This window comes from Tenebrio molitor, chromosome 6, assembly GCF_963966145.1.
Source record: "Tenebrio molitor chromosome 6, icTenMoli1.1, whole genome shotgun sequence".
Lineage (NCBI taxonomy): Eukaryota > Metazoa > Arthropoda > Insecta > Coleoptera > Tenebrionidae > Tenebrio > Tenebrio molitor.
This window is the reverse complement of record NC_091051.1, coordinates 17467901-17474342: the sequence shown is the minus strand read 5'-3', so window position 1 is coordinate 17474342 and position 6442 is coordinate 17467901.

Below are 6442 nucleotides of genomic sequence, written 5' to 3'. Positions count from 1 at the left end.
CCCAGATGACGGATAGACTACGGATTATGAACATTAGAACTACTGAATCTTTTAGTAGAAATAGCCATACCGGGGTCATTACAAATAATTCGAACTGCACATATTTGTATCTTAAATAGCAACTGAAAAACGCCCCCAAACCAAAATGCCATAAGTTGGTATGAATTGCACGTAACGGTAGTAGACTAGAAAAAACCAATTTCCAAAAAAAATATTGTACATATAACGAGCTCAGTAAGAAAATATGCTACCAAACGTATTCCCAAAAAAAGTGACTGATTCTGAATTATCAACAGTGTTGAGGGTATTGTTTACAAAAAAATGATGTAATGTAATTTATTTTAGAATCATCAGGAATAGAACGTTCAATGAATAAATATATAAAAATTTACCAGTTGGTGCAATACATCTGATCCTCTTGAAACTGGAACCAGCCCTGGGATGGGATGTGAAACATACTCAAAAGTAATTTGTCAATTTTTGTTTTAGTTCACCACGTGTCCGAGGAGCTATGGCACAAAAAAACATCGAAAGTAAATTGCGGGGGACAGAAAGTGGTATTTGCACTTCAGTCCTGTCGGAGGAGCAGGCACTTTGGCTGCTTGTATAGTTGCGGTTCTAGTTGTAGTTGACGGCTTCGCGCACGAGTGGGTTTGGGTGTTCAGCCATATTCTCAAAGAATTTGCGTGCAGCATCGTGTAGGAACTCCCTGATGGTTGGAAATTGGCTTCCCGATGAAGTCGCGTATTTCTGACGAACCAGGGTGCGTTGAAAACCGCCCGGAGAAATTTGTTTGTGGAGGTGCGTGTTGCACACCGCAGAGCGGTACATCATAACAGATTCAATAATCTGTGGGTAGGTTGTTATTTTGTTCTTTATGGACATCTGCTTCGCTGGCATACTAGCGAATTAGGTAAGTTGCCCTCGAATGATCCGGGCGCGAGTTTTCGCGTGCTCGACTTGAGCGTTGAACCTGAGATGGTTAGGTCCTATCGAATTTAATACCGAGATACTTGATCACGGTTTTCTACGGGATTTACGACGATCCACTAGGTGCAAAACGATAACTCCAGACTCTCCACAGCGCACTGGAGCCGCTGCGAAGGGAGTTCGGGTGACCAGGAGCGCGCAAATTCTTGCAGTGTCGTCTGCATTAGTCTGCATACAGCGCGATTCCATCGGGTACAGAGTCGGCGAGAGCACTGAACCCTGTGGCACGCCTGCTTGGATTTCGCGTTCCGTCGAGAGGACTTGTCCGATTTTCGCGTGGAAGATGCGGTGTTCGAGGTACGAGTTTATCAACTTGACCATCGCCAGAGGCACGTCGCTGGTGTGGAGCTTGTAAACAAACCCATCGTGCCAGAGAGTATCGAAGGCTTTGGCCACGTCGAGAAAAATCGCGCCAGTTGATTGTCGGAGGTTTAGTCCTCTGGAAGTGAATTCAGTGACGTTAATTAATTGGTCCACGATGGAGTGTTGGGAGCGGAACCCAAATTGCTCGTCAGGAATGATGAAGTTCTCGTTGGCTACTCTAACCAGTCAGGTCAGAATAACTTTTTTGAGAATTTTGCCAATGTTGGAGAGGAAGCTGATGGGGCGATAATTTTGGGGGAAGAGTCCTTTCCGGGCTTGGCGATGAAAATGATATTCGCGTTTTTCCATCGGAAGGAAAAGTCGCAGAGTCGCAGGCTAGCGTTAATGATCGTGGGGCCTGGGTGCTTTTTTCGCTTTTAGAGATCCGATGATTCCACGGACCTCTAACCGCGAAGCTGGTGTGATGTTTGTGTGATCGTGTCGACTTCGTTGTCGATCTCCTCGACGTGATCCAGCTCGGCGTCGACGACGTTCGGTCTGCATTGCAGCTCCAAAATATCAGCAAACGCCTCCGCTTTTTCTCCGTCCGAGAAAACGAGTCCGTGTGTAGGTACCCTGTATGGATGGAAGTTGCTTTCTGTTTAAGTGAAGCAATTGCTGTATTGTGCCCTAACAGTTGGGTATCAGTTTTTAACCATTTTACCAAGGATAATTACATCCATAAAGCAATTGACACTGTTGTCACTTATTTCTAGAAGTAGGTACTATATTTGACTTCGTTGCCGAGACAATTTGCTTCTGTTCTGTCGACGGCGTCGACAGTCCGGAAAGCGAGGCGCCTGGCACGATTTTTTACGCGAATTAAATCGACGATCCATTACGCAAAGTCTCTTTTTATGGCGGCTCGACCCGAATTCGAGTTGAGTTGGACGATTTTTTCCTCAAGAGCACCAGTTGCACTTTCGACCGTTTCAATGCGAGGAATCGGTCAGAAATCTGTTTGGAGAATTTCCGCGAAGCGCGGTCAATTTGTGGTGCGAACGATTATGTTTGAGTTCGCGTCGTTTGCCTCATCACCGAAACGTTTATCGGATTTGAAATGGCACATTGTTGAAAAGTGCAATGTCGAGGATGTCGGCGCGGTAACCGCAAGCATCGTAACATCTTGGTTCTGGTGAAGCCTCAATTAGGAAATCGGTCGTGTGAATGTCAATGGACCATTCGCGGTCTCGATTGTCACAGCGGTGGCTTCCAGGTTCTGATAGTGTGTGAGTGTACGGCGTACGTGCGGCGTACATACAATTCTAAATCCCGAATTTTTGGGTTCTAGACTCCAGCGCGCAAAAAGACCAAAATCACGTCGAGGTCCTGACTGCCTGAGAAGACCTCCAGCTCGTTGCGGGTGGTTCGCAGATCACATACATTGAAAAATGCTGTCTGCAGCGACTTACCTTTCTCTCTTGTGCTGGCATTATCAGTAAGAGAGAAAATTTGGAATGATGGCGAGCACCTTCGGGAGAATCTCATCGGTGGTGCTCGACATCTGGATAAGGATAAGTCCGTGATGACTTTACCGATCGCGGTGGTTGGGGCCGCGGGTTTCTTGGACGCCGCTGCATCGGCGAAGCTCTTTGTCACCTTTTTGGCCTCTGTAGCAGGTTGCTTGGCAGGGGCGGGTTGCTTCAAGGGGGGGGGGGGGGAGACTTGATTCTTCTGGGGCCCGGGTAGGGTTTCTCGCGGTGACATTGGGCCGTAGTCCCCTCCCTTCTTGTGGGGCCGCTCGACCACGATTATGAGGTGGCAGACCGACCTCAGATCGAAGATGTGCCCTTGGTCCTTTGGCACTTAGACAAGGACCAGCGTCAGGGGTTTTTTGGACCTGGTGGAGATCATTCTACTCACGTTGAGTGGCGCCAGTCCCTGAACCTCCAGGTCGAATTTGATGTCGCGAGACCGATCTCGATGGGGACCGTCCTTAGCACGGCCCTGAAAATTTTCTGCTCGGAAAGAGGGAATGAGTGGTACAGTACTTGCCTCTTCTCTCTTTCGAGAATCGTACGTAGATATTACAGATACCGAAGGTCGTTTTTCATTTCAAGATTTTATTTCACAAATTTCAGATTGTAATAAATTTAATGAATTCAGTTTCAATCACTAATCATGACTTAGATACCTACAATTAATTAGCTCGTCCATGCATAAACAGTCAACACAACTTAGTGTTTTCGAAGTACTTAATTCGATGAGCATTCTTGAATCATAGGTATGATATAATCCAATATCCACCATTTGTGGTTTTTGAGTTTTGGCCCCATTTCAGAAAACTCAGAACTAAGAAAAAAGCCAAAAAATTTAAGAGACTTTTCACAGCGTCGTACAGAGTCAATAAAATATACAGGTGTCCCAAAAATGGCATACTAACGGTGCACTACGGTGTAGTAGAAGAGATTACTGTAAACGTCAGAAAAATGTTAAAAAAATTCTATTGCACTTATTTGCTGATTTGGCGGTCTTTGAAAGTGGCACTTAACAGGTCAATTATTTTGAAATATATGTATGAAATTGTTATGGCAGCTACCTCTCATCGTACATATTATCGCAAAGTACAAGATCACTCACTACCAATAACTAATCTTGCATAATAGAGAATTTAGAAGATTTGGAAATCGATTTTTTTTTTTAATCCACTACGGTAACATTTCAAGGTAATGATGTACGAATATATCTTTGTTTACATTGTATTATCGTTAATAATAATAATAAAAATAATTGATTTTTTTGTCGGAAACATTTTTTCCATGTATACCGGGTATCAACCACCAAACCTGGCCATAGGCACATTACACATATTAAAATAATATATCAGTTGCTATAAAACATAATATTGTTTCGTCAAATTGAGCATAATACTGCTCTGTGATCGTTCTTCCCTTTTACAAATTCCAAAAGTATTTCTACTTTCTACGTTACCTACATCAAAAGTTTCCTGATGGCATTGTTTGTACGGATGATAATTATAGCTGTCAATATGACATTACACAATAATATATTCCATAGCAACTCATATATTATTTTAATATGTGTATGAACCATTCACGATTATTTCAAATTCGGACTATCTATGAAAATCTGACATTTTAGTTGGCAGTATTGTGATTTGTCTTAATAAATCTATTTTAGGTTATAATTCAACCGAACACTGCTCCCAAGTTGTTACATTTTTTAAATAATTGAACGCATTAGGAACAATAATCGTAAAATTGGAACTGAAATGAAACATACATATTTGTAGGGCAGTTCTGGGTAAATTCTTATTAACTAAATTAATGACGGAATTGACAACAATGCGAATATTTAAAAACGAAACGTCATATGACAGGATAGGTACCTAACGCCAATCTAACGAAAAAATATCGCGGCCTCCTGCGTGTTTAAAATAATCGTGAACGGCATATAATGTGCCTATGGCCAGGTTTGGTGGTTGATACCCGGTATTTAAACATCCTCTATAAGGTAGTAAGTAGTTTGTACGCCATTTTTGGGAGACCCTGTATGTTCACATTCCATTTATAACAATAATGAATCCACAAACTGATTAAAAATCATCTTTTTATTACAAAGGTTAAATAGATAAATCACAATTTTTAAAAATTACATTGTTGCAGATACTTGGTAGATGTGGCAAACATTTTTTTCAATGTTTCCACAGATAGTTATGTCTTGTGGGAATAAAAATATAATTATAGTCAATGCAAAACTCCGTGTTTCTGGCGAATACTGCCATTTCCTCGTTAGTTTCCTTGATACAATACACTTCAAGCTAGTAGATAATATGTTCAGAATAATTACATATGATAATAGGTTGTAGATAAATGAATTCTCCACATAATCACTGGAAACATGACAACAAGCGATGTTTTCCAGCGATTTTTTAAATGCTGCCAGTGATAACGCAACACAGGTCGAGTGTCCGGCGGCCTGAGACCAAAGAATGCTGTCAATATGTCTGTTTCCCATTTTAAATGGATAACATCGCTCAGTCTGTACCTACCTACAGGCAAACATGAAACAAGAGATTTTTAAATAACTACACTGGAGGCAAAACAGACACGATAGCTGGCATTTCTTTTCGCAATTTTTGGTGCTACAAATTTTTAGTTCTTCAAATTCTGTTTTTATCATTTGAATGAAATTTTATTAGATCTAATAAAATTTTGAATGAACTTCCATCATTCGGTTCCAGTTTTTCCATCAGACTGTTACTACAATTTTCACCTTTCTGTACGAACTCTTTTTTTACCCTTTTCTTTTGAAAACAATTATAATAAAAACGGTACCAACTCCACCGGCGGCGGCGGTCGCCAAATTCCTAAGTGAAAAACTAAATGATACCTATTTAATAAAGATGTAATCAAGTTGCTGTTTATAGTACGAGCAAAAGATATTGTAAACGACTTATGCAGGTCTTTATAACGTACTAATACTTTTACGAGGGTTGGGACAACCCACTGCTGTCGGCCGTCATAAATAAATCAAATGATTGCAGGTTCAGAAATGGTCCGTATTTAAACATTTCTTACTAGAGATTTTCAACGCATTTGTGCTCTGCAAATTTTTTGGAAATGATAAAAAAAATAGGTCGCACCAAGCCGACTTTTAAATTGAAGGGGTGTTCTACCTGCGTAGTGGCGCCTGTACTGAAATGTCTTGTCTCGGAGATTCCAGATTCTTTTCCAATTTGCCTAGCGTGTTGGTCATTTCGTGTTTTGTTCCTGGATTTTTTTAGTGGTTTTTAAAAAAATAGTTATTTTCAGAGATATGTATACAGTTTTACGGTGTTCTTTACTAAGGTAACGTACCAAAGTTGTAAAGTTTACCAGTTAATTTATTTCAAGTGAAGTGCGCACCCGTTACGCGGCTGGTAAGATTCCACTTGTCATATTCGCATGATTCACTGTGTTGTTCTTAGAGCGGGCGGTCTCTACACATTTCGAGTAAAACCATCAAGCTACAAACATTTGAAGCGTGCCGCAGCAACCGAAGACAGCTCGTACCTACTTACATCTTTACGGACAAGCCATAAACCAGAGGGAATCGGCTATTTCATAATGCGTTTCCATTATCTTTT